The sequence below is a fragment of the Lissotriton helveticus genome, chromosome 3_1 (assembly GCF_964261635.1).
Source record: "Lissotriton helveticus chromosome 3_1, aLisHel1.1, whole genome shotgun sequence".
In the NCBI taxonomy this organism is placed as follows: domain Eukaryota; kingdom Metazoa; phylum Chordata; class Amphibia; order Caudata; family Salamandridae; genus Lissotriton; species Lissotriton helveticus.
Window position 1 is genome coordinate 777,328,613 of NC_136061.1, and position 22,854 is coordinate 777,351,466.

Genomic DNA, 22,854 nt, shown 5'->3' on the forward strand with positions numbered 1-22,854 from the left:
TGCGTCACTTCATTTTTTAGTAAATGTTGAGCTGATTGAGCTAGAACAAAAATTCTGGTGTTAAAATCTGCAGATTTTGCAGCAGATGAGGGTTTGTGTGACAACTACTGCAAATCTATAATGATGCGAGAAACACTGCAGCCACACAATCAGCGCAGAATTTTGCTATTTCACTTGGCAAACAATTTTCAATGATCATTTTTAATGGGGCGTGGGCATTCAACTTCTGATATGCTCTGCTTCTCTTGTGGCACACATTTGGCTGATGTGCATCACATGTTTTGGATCACTACATAATTGTTGGAGCAGCCCACATCACTTGTTGTAGCTTAGTCATAGTACTTCTGAATGCAGTGCCAGAATCGTGGGTCCTGCAGGTTCCTTTTGTGCCAACGTATTTGAAACCTAATAATGTAAAATATACATTTTGGGGCTCTTTTTAATAAAAAATTCTTTGGCGTCAACCCACAGCTTAAATTTCCCTGGAGAGTGTTATGCTTAACGATATAGATACATGCTTGCTGACAGCTATTTTGTACATTGTGAGCTGTATTGCTTTTTTATAAAAGATTTTTAAAGAGTAGCACAATGGTTTCAGCGTTTCCCCAGAAATAGTCAGGTGATGTTACTTCGCTATATGCTTATGTGAGTTTACAGTTCTACCAGCAACCAGTATTGTACAGTGCTACATTTCTGATCTTTCAGAGTGATGCAAATAACAGGTGTTAACAAATTCAAATCCAGTGGTACAAGATTGATTTTCAAGACAAATTTGAAATGTGATGTTGAGTTAAGCCTGTCAAGATTCATATATGTTATTGACAGGTTAAACCGATTTCTGCAAATAACTTGATATTTTCTTGAGGTCTCTTACATAGATGTATTAAATTATTATACAGACAATAGACTACTTGAATATTATATTTTCCTAGTCTAATACGTAGTAAGAAAATAGTAACATATCTGCTAAGTTGATTGCTAAATTTCAGTTGCAGCTATCCAGGTATCCTCAGTTAGAGGAAAAGAACATTCTGAGATTTTTCAAAAGTAAACTGAATATATGACTCGCTCTTCCGGCACTAGTTTCATGCATGTAACTTTTACCAAAACTTAAACATTGGGCTATATAATTACTTTTCACATTTCTTAAGGATTGACCGCGAGGTTTATGTTTGTTAATGGCATTGAAGAGAATTCAGCACATTGTTCACATTTGGGTATTTCTTTACGGGTAAAAAAAAAATCTGACCTATTTTCGGAATCATTAGCTTTTTTAGTGTTGGAAACATTGTACACCTTGATGTTTTAATGCATGGACAAGGGGGCCAACTTCCCAGGGTACCCACTATCTAAGGGGGCCACTGGAAAAGTGAACTCACATCAATCTATTTCTCCATCTTAACCTTTTAATGTATTATGCAATAGTGTTTGGCGTCGTTGAACCTGAATTAGCAAAAAAATGGGTGGTAAAATGCAAAGCTTTTCCGGAGAGGCGCCCCTATAACATATCTTGCCCATGGTCCCCAAAGCGTTAAGGTGATGCTGATTGTGCAATCACTACAAATAAAGTAACATTGGTACGAGTGCAAAACTGGTTAAAAAAACTTTGAAATGATCAGTTCCTTTCCAGATGGTACAGAGGTCCTCAGGCCACCACCCTTTGGATGTAGCACACGTGTCCATTAGCAGCTTTGAGAACTTATTAGTGCATTCCAAAGGTGAAGAAGACCTGTCAGTTTTATTGTTTATTTTTCATATATGTTTCAGTTGAGGGCATGAAAGATGATGGTTTAAGGCCCAAAATCATGGTCTGTTGTGGGAATGATTCTTAGTCCCCCAATATGGATATGTCCAACTCCCTCTAACTGATGCAGAAAATAAGCAGCACCATTGGAATTGTGAGATGTGCACATAAAAATAGATTATTCCCACTTTCCATATAATCAATCATCAGCTGCAGAAATGCCGATTTTTATCTTTAAAAAGATTCATGCACAAAATGCCCAAAAATTGAAAGTGCCACATCTGCCAGAGAGCTCTTTAGAGTAGTGCAACAAATCTCAAACCCTCCGGGTACTGGAGAACTGAAGGGCTCTCAACTATTTTGCAAACAGCTGCAAACTTTTTTTCAATCTAAGAGTTTAGATATCCATAAAGGATTAAAAGCAGATCCTAACATACCCATGCAGCCAATCCCTTCCAGAAGGCCACATCCTGCTTCTCAGAAGACCTTTGCTCAAACAGACTAGGAGACCAATTCATTGTCTGTCTTTCCACCTCTCACTACTAAGTTGGTGGCACAATACCTTCTTAACACAAATTCAGGGTCTCCCCTTGAAGCCTGCCCACCTTCAGTTATCCACCTGGCAGCTAGTACCATAGCCCAACCTCTTTTCAAATTAATGAACCATACCCGGACATTACTTCCGGAGATGGAAGGAAGCAATCATCAGGCCCTTCTTTAAGAAAAATAACTTGGATAACATGGACTGCAAAAACCGTCATCCTATCTCACTGCTTCCCTGTCCAGCAAATATTTTTGAAAAACATCACATTAACCACCTGAGGGAATTTGTGGAACAGCAGGACAGACTAAAAAATTCTCAGTTCGGGTTCAGGAAACATCATGGAAAAGAAACTGTGGTGATTTCAGCCGGCGTCTAGTGGATGAAGGACAGGGGGTAGCATTGATACTCCTCGATCTATCAGCAGCATTTGATACCATCTCGCCTTTGCTACTGATGGATCGCCTTCAAGACCAGGGTATCATTCATCAAGCTTTAGCCGCTCTGTCCTCCTTCCTTTCAGATCGTACAGAAAGAGTGAAACTACAATACTTCTATTCAGAGGTTTTCTCTCTGCTATGCGGAGTGCCGCAGAGCTCATCAGTGAGCCCCACACTCTTTAACCTTCAATTCACCACTTTGGCGACTATAATTCAGGCATTTGGGCTGGAGGTACTCTCGTACACAGACGATACACAGATTATTGGGTCAATTCCCAAGAACTCGCGATCTACAGCAGATAATGTTTCATTATGCATGTCAGCAGGATGGATGGGCCAAAACGTTTTAAAACTGAATGGGAAAAACTGAGGTGCTTCTGTTTGGCACGGGCTTTCAGCTGGAATAACAGCTGGTGGCCAAACACACTAGGCATCTGTCCTAGTCCAGGGAAGAATGCCAAAAGCCTTGGAGTTCTTCTAGATATGGGACTCCAACTCAAGGCCCAGGCTAATTGCACGGTGGCAACCTGCATCTGGATTATTAGGATGCTCAGGAAAATCTTCACGGTCATTCAGCAGGCAGCACGTAGGCAAGTCGCTTTTGCCCTAGTCATGTCCAGACCAGATTACTGCAACTCGCTATATTTAAATGCTAGTATGAGCACCCAGCACAAACTCCAAGTGGTACAAAATACACTGGTCGGAGTGATCCTTGATATTCCTATGCATCAGGCAGCTACGAGGGGACTACAGGCCTTTTCCTTTTCTCCCCATCTGAAAACACATTATGTTCGAATCTCTCTGCATAGTTCATATGGCCATGTTCCTTCCCGGTCCAGCAAGAATCAAAAATGTGTTCCGCTGGTACCATCCAGGAAGAATCCTGCAATCAGTACATACAAATCAGCTCATGGTACCTAGAACACAAAAAAAAAAGAAGAAATGGGGGGACAGAGCATTCTCAACGGCGGCAAGCAGACTTTGGAAATCCCTCCTGCAAAGCCTGAGGGCTATCCCCCAGCTGTTGCCGTTCAGGAAAGCACGTTAGACCTTGCTGTACATGCTATAGACTTCCCCCAGAATTTGATAGGCTAAGATTGGTTATCCGGACAGCCCACTACAGCGCCTTGATGCCCATAGGTAATTGTTACGCTCTAGAAATTGTAAACCAAATCAAGCAAATCAAATGTTTCTAAAATAAGGCGAAACACAGAGCCGGACACTTTGCTGACATCATTGTTCACCTGCCATGTGTCAAATTCTAGTGATAGCACTTTAAAAAAGCATCCCTCATTTCTTGCATTATTAAACAATGATTGGGGTAGAAAGCCACCAGCAAGTTTACGAAAATTAATAAAAATAAGTTACAAAAAGTCAACAGGAGGTAAAGAAGCTCGCTAGTGCAACGCAGTCACCTATAAAATGGTGAAAACTGTATTGAAAAATTGGTTTCTGCCTCTAATTTATTTTCAGTTGCATTTAATTGTTCCCTACAATAGCTCACCTCTTGCAAACGTATTGCTTTACAACGAAAATTACTACATTGGCAAAAGATTTTTAAACGGCAATGTAGAGCTGCTTTTCAGAAAATGACAACTCTGCCAAGTTTAGAGCTAAATGTTTCAGGTATCACTTCATCAGTTGATATGCTTTTACTTATGCAGGGAACGTCCATTTGACTTGATTTTCCAAAATATATCCCTTTTAAAGACGTTTGAATAAGTTGCCTCATTTTTAATGAAATGCCACAAGGAAATATTTTGAGCATTTGTATCCTATACACATTTTTTATTAGGCAATTTTACGAGATTTTTCCATAAAATAAAATCCGAAATCGTAGTTTACCATTACTCTTCAAATGTTTCACTGCAATCCAGGCTCCCACGTTTGATGTATCCATGCACAGTATTTCGAAGAGCATGCCCTGTACCTAAGGATCTCTGAACTACAAAGAATTTAACCATTGAGCATTCACATAACATTACATCTAAAAATAAGGCACATGTGTACCTATTTCCCAAACATGTATATACTTTTTGCATTCACCTTTGTTACTTCATTTCATTGCTTTCCTTTTTTGGTATAGTTGCAGAAGCGAACACTGCAAGATAGTGGAGGGGCTAAAAATGAAAGGAGCATTAATGTTGCACATTTATGTGGCCTGACTATCTCAAAGCACTATAGAGAACATCATGGGTCAGGCTCAGCAGATGCAGTTATGGCCTGCTCTTGGCTCCACCAACCTGCCGGACCCTACTGTGCAGGAACATACTCAATGGACGTAGGAGTTTGTTTTCGTATATATCCAACACATGTCAAACCGGTCCTTCACCCCCCCCCACACCGACTGAGTGAAATGAAGTTGACAGACAGTTGCTAGAGTGCAATGCAAAAATGTGATATGTGCCCATCAAACTGTTGATGCATGATTTTCACATAAAACAATTGCCCTAGTGGAGGCTATGTGGCAATATCAATCTTGAACAGATTACAAAATGGACGAAAATACATGGCAGGAGCTTTAATACAATGCTAGGCCATAGGCCATACAACCAAATGTACAGTTTGTAGCTTTTTTGTATATGTATTTTCAATAATTGTATTTAGGATCCCTTGAAAAATGTGAAGCATAAAGTGTCAGTATCCTGTGGGTGCCAGGTAAATCACAGTCCCTACCCTATCTTGCACACCCGCGCTGCTGCAACTCTCCAGTAGGGCCACAAATATATATGTATGTCTGTAGCATCAATCTGTGACTTGCTCTGATCCAATACTAGGTGTCATCAGCATGAAGCAATTTATTGGAAAAATGTGACAACAGTGGCGAAGCTGCACTATTCAATGGTCACTACCAGCACGAGCCAAGTAGTGCTGTGCAGATGTTTGAACAGCCAATGAATTTGAATTTTGCTGAAAAGGAACACACCTGAAAGCATTCAAAATGCAAGATTTTAAATTTCTGTGTCTTCCTTGAAAGAAATAATTGGTTTTTCCTCTCCACCACTGTACAAGAGCTGTCTAGTGAACAACAACATATGTTGTTTTACTCTGCCTCTTTTGAATTTAGTTACGAGTTCTTATCCTGTATGTTTTTGACACAACGATATTTGTTTAGTTCAAATGGAAACCACTAATACTATATTTCGTTAGGAAAATGAAGGGGAGCACATCATCAACCTGGAAACCATCTAGATTAAAGGTGTAAAAAGATTCGCAATTTGTTTCTATCCTACTCTACCGAGGCAGAGAGACAATAAACAAGTACCTACTGGCAAAATTAAGCATCACACAAAACAATAACGTTGCCTTTGTTCATTAAATGGTAGCACCAAAGGATCTTAGTAAAATCTGGCCCACAGACAGAAGTGCTAATAAAATGTGTAATTGCATTTAAAGTTTATTGCATTTAAAGTTTATTGCATTTAGAGTTTCCCAAACAGTGTTTCTCAAAGGAAAAGTAATATCAGGGGTTTGAACACTTTCCCAACTTATTCCAGGCCAGATGTACGAATCTATTGAGCAGGCATAGGCCCTGTGATTCGCAAAACTGGAGTATATAATTGCAAAATGGAGTTGGATTATGTAATAAACCCCTGTATGAGTCAGAAAATCCTTTCTGACTTGCAAAAGTATTCGAAATTAGAAGTGACAGAAAAGAGGCATTCACTCCCAGTTGAGAATTGCAGTGGAATGAATCAATGGTTACCGGTCGCATTTGTGGCCAGAAAACATTGAAACGTTACTGACATCTTAAAGTGAGGTTTGCAAACCATTACAAATCAAAATATGGAGTGGGCGAGAAAGAGGTATTCATGCCTAATTGTGATTTGCAGTGGTGTGCATCAGTAGATTCCAACAGCAATTCTACTCATAAATGATTGAAACATTATTGACACCTCAAAAAACGTTATGAGAAGCATTAGGAATCACAATTAGGAAGCAGGGGTGAGAAAGTGTCATTCCCTCCTAAATGCAGTTTGGAATGGCATATATCAGTGATATCTGACAGCAATTGTGGTTGCAAACCATTGAAAAGTTCCCAACATCTCCAAGGAGGTGGTAAGCCATTTGAAAGGGGGATGCTGTTTTGGGACCGCTTCCTTTTTGAGGATCAAGTCAGGCTCTGATAGGAGGAGGGGCAGACGCTTATCAAGGGGATCAATGGATGCTCCTCCCAGCTTGTCACCAATTGGGAAACATATATATTTTTAAAACAGCACCTTTACTTTTAATGAGCATGCTGTGCTTTAAAAAACAGTCTGGTTTGGAAAGCAAAGACAAAGATTTTTGTTCACAGTCTCTTGCAGACCTTCATCCCTGCATTTGCAACCATTTATAGAAATTTGCAAATTGTGACCCAACTAATTAATATTCATTAGGCAGGTCATTATTTAACCCTCTGTCAGTGTACAGTTTGTGATGTGACCAATTAGATCACGTTGCAAATGTCATTCCTATTCATAAACTAGTGAGTGTTCAAACTACATATCCTGGTTTGTGAATCAGTCTTGGTACATGATGCAGAATGTTTTTTTTACTCCTATATCTAAAAAATAGGCAGAAGACAAGCTGGCTCATTCTTTGTAATTTCCGAGGAAAAAAATGCTTTGTTCTAATAGGGTTAACTGAGACGTGTTTCAACATTAAGTCCTGGCACCTAGATATTGGAGTGTTTTTACGTCTTTTGTAGCCAGGAACTTTTTTCTCACTTAAAAGCAAGCTGATCTTACATGTTTCTGGTGCTATTTGCGGCATACACATTCTTGCATGAAGTAGGGCTATAAATGTGAAGCTAATATTTCATAGATATCTGAATCTCTTATCACATATTGAAATGGCCTACGCATGGCTTAAATTATCCCTTGTCCTGCAGCAATTCCGAAAAACTGTTAGAGTCCACAAAAAACTGTAGGAAAAATTAGCGACCACAATAAAACCCCTTTAATAAGTAGGTGTTATAAAACATAAAACCAAACAAACTTAGCTTTTATCCTTATAGACGTACTACTCACTCATTGTTTACTGATAGTTAATACACTTTGAGAGGTTATATACATTTTTTCCATCTAGACCATACGTTCATTACGTCCTAACTTCATTCTTTGCCTTTGTTGTTTTTCAAACTCAACACTTCTTGCAGGGGCAAGCCTGGAGCTCAGCCATGGTGTCCAAGGCACTGGCAAGTGGTATTATAAACAACCTTTGGCTGGCCCAAGTTCATGAATAGCCAGCGTTCAGTTTTTTTTTAGCATCTTTTCATCCCCGATCTCTATTCTTTCTTTAGCCTGCCAGTGAATAGCTCTTATCTGCAGATAAATAGTGTCTACAAAATTAGAAGTCCAATTGTCAGTCTAATTTTACTGAATACCTTTGTGATGTTTTATCAGTTAACATCGGCTTCTCTGTTGACGGTCTCAGGTACAACATCGGCATTAATGTTGGGCAGGGCATAAGTCCTAAAAAAAGAAGTGGGGGGACGCTGACGTCACAACAGGTAGTGACGTCATGAAAGGTGGCTTGCACCATCAGACTCATTCCCTCCCCTCGCTCACCCCTAGATGCAATTGCATAAGAGAAGCCAGGACCTGAGCAGCATTCTGAATCAGCTCCCATCTCGCCCCAGAGAGGCCAAAGAGTGAATGTGTGGCTCCATTTGCTCCGGTTATCGAGCTCCTTGTAAAATAAGTGGGGGGACGACGCCCACCCGCGTGGTACCCCGACTCGAGCCCCGATGTTGGGCCTGAGTCTCCACCTACCTTACTCAAATCACATGACCACTTTTGTTGCTTCATGATGTCTCACAAGGGTCTGTGACATTCAGTTAGATACAGCATCTTGATTTGTAACTCTTCCCACAATACAAATTTTCCATTCTGTTATGAGAGCCGGAAGCTGTACATGAATAATTCATATAGGCCTAATAATTGAGCAAACACTTTACTTTTGTGTTCTTTAAAAAAAAATTAAATTGGGGTATTCTCTGTGATAATTTACCAGCACCACCGACACACTACCTAACTATATACTTAGGTTCTCCAACTCTATCAGTTTAATCTCTTCTCTCTACCTTTTTCTCCCTCTTGTCTCGCTTAATACATAATCATTGTTGGTGCCAGAAAAATGTTGAAGGAGATCTTAGAATGCCACATTCATGAGTTAAACCAAAGTTAATACATTCTAGGGATAATTTGAAGTTGGACATAACTTCTTTGCTTGTGCAGCTGTAATGCTTATCCCTGGTCAGTTGCAAACACTGCCACATTTTCAACATGTATCCATTCTTACTACCCACTTGTTTGAGCATGGAGAGCGTCCAGCATAACCGTTGCTTATTCGCATTATCATTCAACCGGAATGCAAAATGTTACCTTGGATCCCAGGAGTGTGAGCACTCCTTACTCATTGTGGGATAGTTTACCGAGTGTCCCACGTGGGGGTACACGGTGCAAAGTGAATGCGACGCAGTTTAAAAAAGCGCACCCAAAGCACTTCTGACAAACAGCAGCAGGCATCATTTTATCAAACAAGCATTTAGGTCAAATCTTGAGATGTTGGTGCTTCTTTGTGGGCTTGTTTTCATTATTCAAGTGAAGAAATGGATTATGCTGGAGAGCTTTTTTATCTTTTATAAAAGCATAGATAGAAAATACAACGGGAATAGCAAATGTAGCCGTGCTGTAAATTGTTAATGATGGAGTTGTGGTCTTGATGTCGCTACAGCAAAGCAGTTAAAAGCAATAGGCTTGTGACAAATTCCTTCCCTTGCTCTTAACTTGCCAGTGAAATACCTTTTTAGATAAAAATGTGTCTTTATTTATACATGGCATTTCAATATAGGCACAATGCTTTTACATTTCTTTCCTTTCTGTTTTTGACAGGCACTTTTAGTGATGGCCTGGCCATTTCTTTGGCAAATGAAAGAGCTCCATGTGCTGTGTTTCATATGTAATTAAACAAAGTGCAGGAGTCCAAAGTGCTTTTTAGCAGCCCGTGGGTGGTGTGATAGAATTCTGATGTGCCCAATACCAAGGCTATCTATTGTTGATTCTTCCTCCTGCCTGTTTGATCCACTACCCTACACGTAATAATGTCTCTCACTGGTTCTTTTTCATCAGTTTGTCACTGTTTTTTGTCTGTCTCTTTCTAACTATCCCTTTCTACCTTTCTACCTCTTGCTTGCAGGAGAAAGTGATAACTAAAAGTAAGTTCCTGTTCCACTGACCACAACCCAGGGGTGGCGCCTCTGCTTAGGCGTAGGAGTGTCGACCCACTGCTCTGTGAGCAGGTCAAAAAGGAAAAAATGTAATGAAAATTACACGTTATTATTATTTTATTTTTTCGTAGTTGGTTAGCGGCGGGTCTGGGCTAACACAGAGCAGCTGGGGGAGGGCGGTGAGCACTCTCTTAAGTGTGCATGATGATTTGGCCGGCCGCCTTGGGCTGGCCAACCAGTCATATGCACTTTGCATGTTCTCCACCAGGCTTTATTGTACATCCTAGGTGGAGAACAAGAACAGGCTCCGACTCCCTGTCTGAGCGCCGAACCACAGCTCTTGGATCAATCACAATGTTCCTGTAACGCAGCATCGTGATTGGCTAAGGGAGCATGGGAGCCTGTGTGCCTTCTGCCCCTGGATTTCTGGAACCTGGCGAAGAGCACCAAGAGGTGGCAGCTGGTTGACAGGTAAGTGATTTAAAAAAAATGTTTTTATCCCCGCCCCCGTGTGATCAACCCCCCACCACCATTAAGTAGCAGCCGCCCCTGCACCAACTGGCAACAATTGGCACAAGCCAAATACTGGTTAAGTGCATATAACCGCTTCCATGTTCTGTTCCGATCTATAGCATTTCATTTCTGATCCTCTGTCTGCCATCCCTTCAACTAGAATATTGGAAGAGTTAACATGCACTATTGGCAAACGTTTCCTTCCAACCTAATTCTTTTTTGAAACAATGCCTGAAAGGCAATAATTTTACATCCAGGAAGTGAAAATTGTACACATTTCTGGGCTTGTATTTTTTTAATCCCATAGCCATATTGAATTAAGCAATATTGCTCACATCTTTTTATAGATGACACAAATAGGTCTATAAATTAGACTTTTCCTAAGTTGTAAATAATATATTCTGTGGGAAAATTGCCACCTCGATATTAACAGCTGTAGCCAATATCTTCACCAAAGTTCCAAGTTCTGTCCAGTTTTTAATCTAAACATTCCGCAGATGTGTTAAAAAGGTGCATATCTAGCAGTTCTTCACCCTTGGAGAGTAATAGCCATTAAAATGAATGACACCTCCATCCTACAAAAACATTGTTCCAGAATGACTGAGATGTAAATGCTTCTTTTGAACACTGCAAAATGCATTCCATTAAACTACAAAGTAATGTATGGAAATCTGCACCTGTTAATATATGTCTTTGCAGTTGTAAGCAAAGTTGGCTTATTAGTATTTGTGTAGGAATTTCTGGTTTCTCGGGGCTGCCATCAGTCTGGGAGTGTCCTTCCCCACGGTTCTGGGGTTTTCTTATTGTTCCATCTAATTTCCTCAGTACTCAATACACCATTATCTCTGCTTGTTGGAAGGTTGACCAGGTATCTCCACTCCATGCATGTATTGATGTGCACGTTATTTTGCAGAAGTGAGATTACAGATTCATTTTGTACACTAGGTGCCCTATCGTGGCGCTATATAGATGTTAGATATTTTTGCCAAAATTATCCCTGGTATCGATGCTTGTTTTGCTTTTTATTACTCTGTTCATAATTGTTGTGATTTAACCGTATCTAGGAATCAGAACCATTACCCTATCCTTGTACACACTATTACATTCTCTGCAATCCCTATAATGAAAATCATTTTACTCACAGCAGATGTGTTGAACATAAGTGCACATTTTACCTTCATAGATTTAGTAGGGGGTTGTCTGTTGCGGTTAGAGCTTGCTGTAGTTTAACACGTGCGATGTTCACAGAATAGCTGTAAATTTAAATGCACTCTGATGGTCACATGGTGGAATTTCTGTAATTTTGTTAGCTGTTAGTGGTGTCACTTCTTCTACCTCTGAGATTTTGGTGACATGACATGACGTGAATGCTTTCTTTTCATTTTATCTGATGGTGGTAGCACTATTATAATTTGCGTTTGTTTATGCATGCTCGTGGAGCACTTTATAATTCTATTCTGATGACAGGGTTGAGCAAATACATCCTTTGCACAGTACAGCAACCTATTTTTCTAAACATGAAACCAGTACACATGGCCAGCGTCACAATGCATGCACATAGATGTATTTTGTATACAATAGGGGCATTTTCAGCTTAAGGGGCTGTTATGAAGGACTGGAAAAGGGACTAATTTTCACCCTTGCCCTCTCCAGGAGTTACCTATACTGTGGGTATGGATGATTCCGGGGTGATGGGAGTAATGCAGCGCCATGAATTGGTCCCTGAGGGTTCGCAGCGAAATGGAGAATTATTATGGGAAATCCAAACAACCCATTCAGAGCCCAGGATTATTACCCATTCTCCCCACAGACATTGCACGCAGTCATTTCACTTGTTTTCAAGAGGCGGGGTGTCCGGGTGGTACATCCCTGACCTGAGGGACTTGTAATTCCAATGGGGCTGGTAACTCCCATCACCAAGCCCGTCAGGATTAAAGGGTGATTCTTAATAAGGACCTAAACCTACACTTGAAAGGCTTTATTCTGAGTACCTGGGTACTTGGGCACCAGGTAGATACCAAGTCCACAGGGTGTAGTGTTTTTCAGGTGTGATATTACTGCCACCTTAAACGTTCTACAGTTTGACATGGGGCAAACACCATAATAGCCAAGGTTAGATTGGGATTAAAAATCGTCCCGGGCCCATCAAAAAACAAGTGGCCCACATTTGCGTATTGCCTTTCCGCAAAACACTGCTTCAGCTACGTTTTATGAAAAGAAAGGGGGTGGGGGCGTGTTTTATTAACTTCACTTAGATGCACAGATTAGTTCACACTGCTGAGCCACACATTAATGCAAGTGAGACCACTTCTGCTCAGGCCCCCTTCCCCCGCTCAATCAGCATCCATTAATGGGCCGACCCAGCGAGAGAAAAGGAGTGGCACCTCTGCCCATCTTCCTCTAGAAAGGCCACTCAGGCACCCACGGGCTGCTGGCGGCATCCTAGCAGCACACACAGACCCCAGGCTGCCCAAAAAAGCAGCCCACAGCTGGAACTCGCGGTACAAAAGGGGGTGGTGATGGACGGAGCACCTGAACCAATCAAACACTCACACCCAGTCAACAGATCTGGGTTCAATCCATCACCGTTCTTTAGCCCACTCTGCCACCCCAGTTCAGACATGGCCATATGCAAACTCGGCTATCGGCCCTCCGGCCGTTTCCCGAGTGCCCGCCTTACCAATCCGACCCTGATAATAGCCCAACTTGCCTCCGGTTCCAAGATGCTGATCTCGAAATCCTGTGCTGTCTAATTGAGGCATACATTTTTGACAGGCTTCGTAATTAATAAAAAAGCCTTGTGCGAAATTTGTGCAAGTTTGTACTCCTGATTAAGATGCAAACTCCCGCCTGTGCCCGAATCAGGTTACCTGGGCTCATAGACTAAGGCTCAGGCTTTAGAACATTAGTTATAGGAAAACATCTACTGTAATCAGCCGTTCTTTCATGCTTTGCAATATCCATGTCTGTGCCCCTTCTTTTGTGCAGAAAGAGGTCAAACATTGTGCAAAAGGACACAAGTGCCGAAGCAATTGATACTTAACTCCGAGTGCAGGGGATGGAAGAACAAAAACAAATGCAAAACAAAGCACTCGCAGCCCGCCTGTACCTATGGTCGGAATTGTATTCCATAGTGTTTGAAATATTTAGAAAAAACCACTATCTAGAAATCATTGCATGAGCCATTACAGGCTTTCATCTCCCGGGCCCGTGGACACTCAGCCGTGAGTAAGTACTCTGCCATGAGTCTGAAATGATAGAGTAGGCATCTATCTTAAACCTTTCTGACCTCTTTGTATAGAATAGTGCTCTATTTTGAAAATGGCTCCTTTCTATCTGTTTTTACTCTGCGCCCTTCCACTCGTTTGTCTATACAAAGCAATAAAGGGTAAAACTGAAGTAACATAAATTGGTCTGTCTTCCTGAATCCATGTCTCGCTAATGTACCCAGATTAACTCAACTGTAAATTGTCTCCTTTGGATGTCGTGTCTTGCTAAAAGTTTCCTATATGATTCATGATTTGGATTGCTTTTAACAGCTATTGGCTAAGCAATATGGTAAATGTACAAGGTGATGCAATTGGCATTAGTGAGAGAGGATGCACAGGAGCATGTAATGCAGTCAATACTACATTAACTACTGATGCCCAATTACAGAAACTGGAAGAGTGGCTTTTAGGAGCATTAGGACTTGCAGAAGAGCTGAGATCACCTGCCGCTCCTTGCCTAAAAGCTTCACCCTTTATGCGCTGGGATCAAAGCAAGCGTTCACTTGCTTTTTCTGCCATGCAGAGCCGAGAAAGTTGCTGGGAGGTATTGTCACTGCGGTGCTTTTAGCACATGCACGTTTCAATCTTCATGAAGTCCTCTTAGAGTCCTTGTTTCTCCTGGGACCCCTTCCCTTCAAACAAAGATCACAGCCCACCCCCGTTGCATGTATTACTTATTGTGTTGGTGGCTTGTGTTTCTCTCCTCTTCGTAGCTGTTTTCTCGAAACAGGAAATGGAAAGAGTGGTTGTGTGGGTTTTTGTATTTATTGTTTAGTAAATGGACCTGTTTATTTTCCCTGGCTGAATTTACCTCTTGAAATCAGACATCAATAAGAACCTAAATTAAGACTGGGGAAACATGTTTACCAATGCTTCTTGTAGACACAGAATTGAACCCAAGTAATGTAGTAGAAATATATTGTTTTTTGTTTTGTTTTTAAATGTACTTTATGTACCTGGTCACTGCATAAGTATGTAGAGGCTTAGAGTAGAATGTGATGCTTTTTTTATGGACATCACAGTGTAAACACAGTAAATGACACGTAGATGAATTGTGAGAGGCAGTCACAAAATTAACCTAACAAAAAACAAATTCTTTGTTACATTGAAAAGCTGCAGCCATGTCTTATGAATACGTGAGATTCCCTAAAAATAGCCTAGTTTAAGAATTTCAAAGTGTATCAATAGAATCAAAAAATGCATTCTGATGTATGCTTAGCCTCCGTCATTGCCTGCCCTATCCACTGCACATGTGTAGAGCGTTGAATGAGACCCTCTTCCTTTATAGGTGAATCTGGCAGGCCCAGTAGGTCCTCTTCTCTCCCTTTCATCAACAAGGAAAATGGCACATGCATTTCACGCCCAGTCGCCCACCACATCTGAAATAGATGTTGTTGGTTCTTGCAAATGGCTAAAAGCTCAGTGGTACATGCAATCATGCTTGGTTTACCATCAGAGCTGCACTCCCATCATGAGGCGTGGTCTCCTAAGTAATGCTATTAGAGCAGCTCTCTCCTGGTGTTACCAGATGTTGTTTTTCTTTTCAGCTGGCCAAGCTGCAATGAAGAGGATGATATAAACAAACAACCTTTCTTACCTAAATGCTTCATGTGAGAGCATGGAGGGCGATGAAACTGACTAAAAACGAGAATTCAATAGTCCCTCACTCAATTCTTCACAAAAGTCCTTCCTATCATAGAATGCAGTCTGATTATCTTTGCATATCATGGGAAGGAGAACAAGTGTTACTCCAATGCCCTGTCTCTTAATGCACTCGGTGGGAATGCTCAATCATTATTGAAGCGAGTGGGAAAATCCATCACCATCGTTGGCTACCCAAAGTACATATCAACTCTTTCCACTTAATAGTTATAAGCTATGGGAAACCGTTCTGAGACCCATTCTACACAGGCTTTCCAAGCTATGTATCAATGACACCCAATGCCACCTTTGGAAGTCACTATTCCCCATCGTGCTGGCCATGCACCCACACTAAGGAACCAGCAGAGCCAGTTATTGCATGAAGGCACGGAATCTAACAGTCAGAGCGTTATTATTATCAGGTATTGTGTCAAGTAATTCATAATGCACAATTTATTTCATTATTCTCAAACCAAATGGCATAGCCTCACCATGCAGTATACAGCAGAGTCCCACATTTTAATTTATGATGCATGTACAAGAAATACTACCATAAAATAAACCTAGCACTGACTTATATCACTAAACTTGGCTGACTTGAAACGCCCAAGAAACATTCTGTTACATTATTTGGTCCCTTTAACCATATTCTGAATACTTAGCAGGTGCTCTTGGGCAGTCCCATAAAGGCCTAAGCCCAGGGCTGTGTTGATGTCTCCAAGTCCATGTTACAGAAGAGTTATCTGTTCAAGAAGCCTCCAAACAATCAGGAATACATTTAAGGCTGCTGACCATAATAGAAGGCAATTGGTTGATGTAAAACAAAGGAATTCAGTTGAGATATCTGGAAAAACATTGAAGTTAGCAATGCACTTTGACAGCTGTAACAGCCTCTCACCTGACATGGTTGAAAGTTTGTCATTGCTGTGCTTCAAACATATCTGAGGTAGGTGAATCTGTACAATTCTCCAGAAAAACATCAGGGGAGTCTGACACAATGATTAAGCCGTTTTCATCAAGTGCTTGTATGATTTGCTGTGACTCCGAGGGACCTGTAACAAAACATGGCCACGTGGTTGGGAAGTATAGAAAGCATTCTTGGGAGGAGTTGCAGTGATGAGAATACTCTAACTCTACCACCTCACAACACACCACGTCAGCGTAAGGCTTCATTTATTTTCTAGTGTAAAAACTGTCTTATAAGAAAGGATGGTGCAGATAACATTGCTACCAAGTTTGGGCTGTGATTTCCCTTCTATTTATTTACACCTTATCAGGAAATTAAAGGCAAAATGGGTGTAAACTTTTTATGTTTCAGATGTTGAGCTTGGGTTTATTGTCAGTCACTACTGTCAGTGGTGGTAGCAGCAAATGCAGAATCCATCAGAAACAGCAACGTTCTCCAAAAGCTTACACTTATTGCATTTATTGTGTATACGATTTGTGCTGGGTAGCCCCACAGTGCTGAATTCTAAGTGAGAACACAAGGAACTAATCCTGAGGTGCATTTTTGTTTACAGGTGAGATGGGAATGGGCCATGATTCTAAATTAAACATCAGTTCACATGAGCCTTCATTGTACAATAAACGTATACGTCATCAACTCAGAGCCATAGTTGATGGTGAACATTATTATATTGTGTGTGTTGATTCTTTGTTTTTTTTACTTTTCTTTTTATTAAAACAAGGCATCAAACAAAAAGACACAATACAGATGAATCACATTATAATTGCATCACATTAGCAAAAGAGGAGGGGAGCCGAACCACAATATGCACTTATAAAGGTCATCACGGGGATGGGGGAACATCAAATATTGAATTCCGAGGTGGCGTGCAGATCCCTCCCCTATACTGATTCCATTGATTCCAAACTGATGCCCACTTCCGGGGACGCCCTCTCGCTATAAACACAGTTTTTTCACGGAACATACTCCAATCCAGGTCCTTCTTCCAATTATCAAGGGTAGGAGGGAGTACAGCACCCCAGTTTTGGGCGATATTTTGTTTAGCTATCATATAACTCAGTGTGGTCCACTGTGTCTGCGCATTATTCAAATCAGTAGGTTCCCATACATTCAGTAGGCACCTTCGTGCCTCCGGCGAAAGGGAGACTCCAGTGACCACCGAATAACGTTATGAATCCTCCCCCAATACTCAGTCATATGGTGGCACTCCGAAAAAATATGCATAAAAGTACCCACCAATCCACATCCTCGTCTGCACAACCCCTCTTCCGACAACCCCATCTGTACTAGGCGAGGACCGGTAACATAGACCCTATGCAATATTTTTAACTGTACCAGTCGCAATCTTGCTGTGATAGCGAACACTTTTGGAGAGGACACAGCCAATTGCCAATCTTCATCATCCAGTTCTAAACCATCACTAGTCCACTGAACCCTCAGAGCCGTAAGCAAGTCCGCCCTATTATTGATAAGTTTCTTATAAATCAGGGAGATCGTCTGTGTGTGGTGATTCTTGTTGCCAGCTGACATATGGCAAATACATTTCACAAAGGCCCTCTGCTTGAGGTTGAGAATGACAGTCGTATTCAACGTTTTGGTCTCTCTGTGGTCTTACTATCTTGAATTCATTCACATCTAAGGAATTATGTAAAGAATTGATTTTGGAGCAGTGTATTGGCCCCAAAAATCTTAAGGTCCTGAAAAAGTCGAACTGAGTGCATATATTGTTCTTGTGTATAGTGTATGCAAGCACTAACTTCGTTGACAACATTTTCACTGGAAAAATGGGGGCATTCCAGCTCTGACATCTCCAGATTTAACCTAGTCTTCACCCCCCTTGGCAAACGTTAACTGGATATTTAGGCTGAATTATTCAAATTTGTATTACCTTTTATTAACATTCGAGCACAGCATGCGCTGTAGCTTAGAAAAGCATGCTTTGTGAGGCTATTGTACAATCACTGTACAGAATATATAGTTAGTCATGTGCAATATCTCTCTAGCACAGATGCCTGAACAAGCGATGGCCTTGCCTTTATACTAGCTCCATCCTTGCATTGTTGAAAGTTGTCTCAAATCATTATTGAATTCAATAGCTAATTGATGTTACTATTATAGTTGTTGACAGTGTTTTCCTTTGAACAGATCTGTTGTCTTTTCGATATAAAAAGAATATAAAAAGAACAATTCTTCTCGAAGATAGATACAAAGAAACTGGGAAGGGGCCACGTGACATTTCATTTCTTTGGTAGCTTTCAGCAACTGGCCTTTATACAGTATTATAAAAGAACAGATTTTGTCAACTAAGACAGCAGTCATGCAGACATTGAGGTGGGTGCTATCGATGAAATAGTAACCTTTCATGTTACATACGTTAAATGAACAATGAAGTCAAATGAAAGAGTAGAAATAAAAAAAAACTTGATAGTTTCAAAATAAAATATGAAATTGTAGACAAAATAAATTCTGCTCGTGCATTCCCAAATGTGGATAAAATTACTGGGTGTCTGTCTAGTACTTTAAAACTGATGTTTCTTTGGCAAATCATGAATGGTTTTGGTCTCGGAATTTAGAGATGCCACAGACGCTTACTTGATGACTTCATATTATGGTGAAAGCCCTCCCTTCTTTGACCCCCACTGGATATCTAATGCCAGTCCACTGCTATCTTCTCTGCAGGACCTTTTCTCAGCAACTGAATGAGGATTGCCCTCCTTGCTCCTTCAGTTATGCAGTCTGACTCAGATGACCATCAAAGCAGCGTTTCCACAGATTTAACATTGTCATCCTAAGAAATCTTGTAATGAAGATGAAAGTTGTGCAAGGAAGGTGGAGATCACATTAACCCCTTGGCTGCGGCGGCAATTCCGCTGCAGCGCTAGTGGGGAGAGGAACCACGCGGCGCTCACATGCTCGTGACGGAACCGCTCCGTCACGAGCCTCGGGTGGGCTGTGCTTGTGACTGAGCGGTTCCGTCACGGCCCCGCCCGCTCAATAGAATGCGCCGCGCAGGCACGTAATCAGCATCGCACAGGCGCGCCGAGCGGGCCGTGACGGAACCGCACCGTCACCAGCACAGCCCACCCGAGGCTCGTGACGGAGCGGTTCCGTCACGAGCATGGGAGGGGTTAAGCTCTGCAGTTGTAGCATCTGTTAGAACATATTGCTGATCATCATACAAAAGTGGTTTGTCTTCAACTCAGCAATAGGATCTCAACATCACAATCAACTCTGAAGCAGAATATGAATTCGATTTGCCAATCATGGTGCTCAGTCATTCATGATGGTGATTAACAGAATCACACTAACATTTCTGTGTGCGTCAGTTGTTCTGTGGAGAAAATAAAAGGTTTGCATCTCCTGTGCCAATAATATTTATACGAGAGTCACCTTGAACTCCTGCCTCTGTACTAAAGTAGACATGAAGGGCTGATTTGGAATCTGGCAGATGAGATGCTGCATCAGAAATGTGGCTGATATGACGTCTGCCATATTACAAGTGCCATAGGATATAATGCACTTGTAATACAACTGATGGGATATCGGTCATGCTTTTGGCACCGTATCTCAGAAATCAAACTTTAAATCAGGTCCAAAATACTGATAATAATGGGAATGAATGATTCTCTACTATGACTGGTGAGTACATTATAATCTTTAGCTCATTAAAGCACTGTGAAAGTCTCAGCCACTCTGGAGCCCATATAGGTGGAGGCAGTGATTGCTTACTGTTTTCAGTCAATCCTATGACACCTGATTCCATTTGATTATTTATACATTACTTAACATTGACATCATGCTTCATGGTGTTAGAAATTGGATGGCTTACACCCTGTCCAAGTAGGGACCCTTATTCCAGTCAGGGTAAGGGGATTACACACCCCAGATAATCCCTGCTCACCCCCTTGGTAGCTTGGCACACGCACTCAGGCTTATCTCAGAGGCAATGTGTAAAGCATGTGTACACACACACAAACAGTAACACAGTGAAAACACTACAAAATGACACCACGCCAGTTAAGACAAATAACCAATATTTATCAGAGTAAAACAAAGCCAAAACGTCAAAATCAAAGAAAAAAACAGGTGCAGGGGTGGTGAGGTGCCATAAAACAAAGTAATGCAGCAGTTCCTTACTTGAAGCGGAGGTGATGTTTCAGTTCCTTACTGCAAGGGGAGGTGATGAGTTGGTTCCTTACTGCAGCACAGGGGAGGGGATGCGTTGGGTTCTAACTGTCAGGGGAGGTGATGCGTCGGTTTCCTGACATCTGGCCTTGGATCCTTACTGCTGGGCAACGTCGATGGAGAAATTGGCGGACAGGTGCAATGCATTGAAAATCGTGCTGGATTGATGCGGCGCCCTGCAAAACAGGTGCTGCATCGATTTGCAAGCTGCAAAACAGGTGATGAATCAATTTCTTCAGCCACACAGCTGGGCCTGCGTTGGAGTCTAAAGTGGGTACCAAGAATGCATATGCATAGGGCTGAGTCCAAACTGGAATGGCAGGGTGAACAAAAAAACAAAGGATTTAGGCCCAGATCTCTGTACTGGGGTAAATGTATGACATTATTCTGCATTCTGTCCATCAATTGTTCTTTTTGCATATGTCACCCCAAGTGGGACGGGTATGCCCAGACCTGGGTCGCGTGCTCTCCATACCACTGGAGTCAAGCTATCCTGGATGATGAGGGCTGAAAGGCCGAAACCGGTCCTAGGATGCTTGTTTCCCATCCAGGGTGAACCTGGCCTGGCAGTTCAGGCTGGACTTAACCAATTGGGTGCTGGGTAACGACTGATTTGCATATGGCGTGGTCCAAACTGGAATGGCATGGTGAGCAAAAAAACTATGGATTTAGGCCCAGATCTCTGTACTGGGGTGAATGTATGACATTGTTCTGCATTCTGTCATCAATTGGTCTTTTTGCACTTTCGAAAAGTGGCATTTTAAAACACGCAGTTTAAAAACCTATTTTATTAAAAGATGTATTTTAAAATTGTGAGTTCAGGGACACCAAACTCCACATCTCTATCTCGTCACAATTGGAAGTTACACCACTTGTAAGAGGTTACAAGACAGCTCCAATGAGAACATATGGGAGAGATAGTCCTTGTAATAGTGAAAAACGAAATTAGCAGTAGTCATTATCAGGACATGTAAAACACACCAGTACATGTCCTACCTTTCACATACACTGCACCCGGCCCATGGTCTACCTTGAGCCTACCTTAGGGGTGCCCTACATGTAAAAAAAGGGAAAGTTTGGGCCTGGCAAGTGGGACAATTGCCAGTTCGACATGGTAGTTTAAAACTGTACTCACAGAAACTACAGTTGAAGGTCTGAGACATGGCTGCTGGGCTACTCATGTGGGTGGCACAATCAGTAAATCAAATATGCAAACCATTGATAACCAATCCTAGTCACAATTTACACAGCGAGCACTTGCAATTTAGCACTCATCAGCAGTGGTAAAGTGCCCAGAGTTCTAAAACCAGCAAAAACGAAATGCAGCACACAGTCATAAACAGGAGGTCAGAAGCAAAATATGCCAGGTCTAACACATGGTCACTGAGAGAAATATTATTTATAAATCCTTCGCAATGACCCGATTTGATATAATCAGTAAGTGCACTTTGACATAGTAATATTCCTCCTTATTAAATGTCTTAGAAAATATATTAGCAGACCAAAATCTCTCATTTTGATTACCATTAAGTGAAATGTTCATAGAAAGCCAATTGCTTAATCGTTTCCAAAGCCAAAGAAAAACAAAATGTAACTTTTACTGTCACATTTCCTTTACAATGTCCACTCATGAAAGCGATATGAACAATTAAAATACACCTAGATGCTATATAATCACTCTTAGACACAGGCTCCTGAAAATTCAAAAAGGCCAAAAAACACAATGTATGCAAATTTACATACTTATTCACCAAAAATCAAATACACAAGCACAGTAGTTTAAAATAATACTGCTAAAACAACAAAAAGTAACTTGGCACACTATATTGTTGTACTCTGAGTAAAAGTTAAGCTATGAAATAAACATATGTATTCAACCCACCACATCAGAAATCAAAGATAGGCAAGGCCTTTAATTGGGCACAGCTCTCAGATCACTATGAAGGATCAATAGGTAACAGGGTGGCATGGAAATGGGATAATTCACTCCATCCTATCGTCAACAAAAACGGATTCAGCACAAAGCAACATAAATCTAGAGGAACGCCAGGTAAAATATGGTTATTTCCAGCAAATACCATAAATTAAAAAAGATAACAAAATGATCATGTTGTTGCTGTTATCACTGCCCTGGACTACTTAGGCAGAATCCTAATTGTGGGTGAAGCTATTCCATAAAATTAATGGATGTTTCATTTCTAGCAGTGTCTACATGGATTTATTTATTTTATTTGTATTTTTAAAGTTTTATATAGCGCTAGCTAGACCTGAAGGTATCAGAGCTCTTCACATACACATGTGAAAAACAGAAGTGCCTTGCATTACCTAGAAGGCTGACAGT

At 41.2% G+C, this 22,854-nt stretch overlaps 1 protein-coding gene across 8 annotated transcripts in view; it reads left to right on the forward strand.

Moving 5' to 3' along the window:
• Nucleotides 1-22,854, forward strand: part of LMO1 (LIM domain only 1) — a 515,472-nt gene that overhangs the window by 79,681 nt on the left and 412,937 nt on the right. The gene's annotated exons all lie outside the window — the stretch shown is intronic.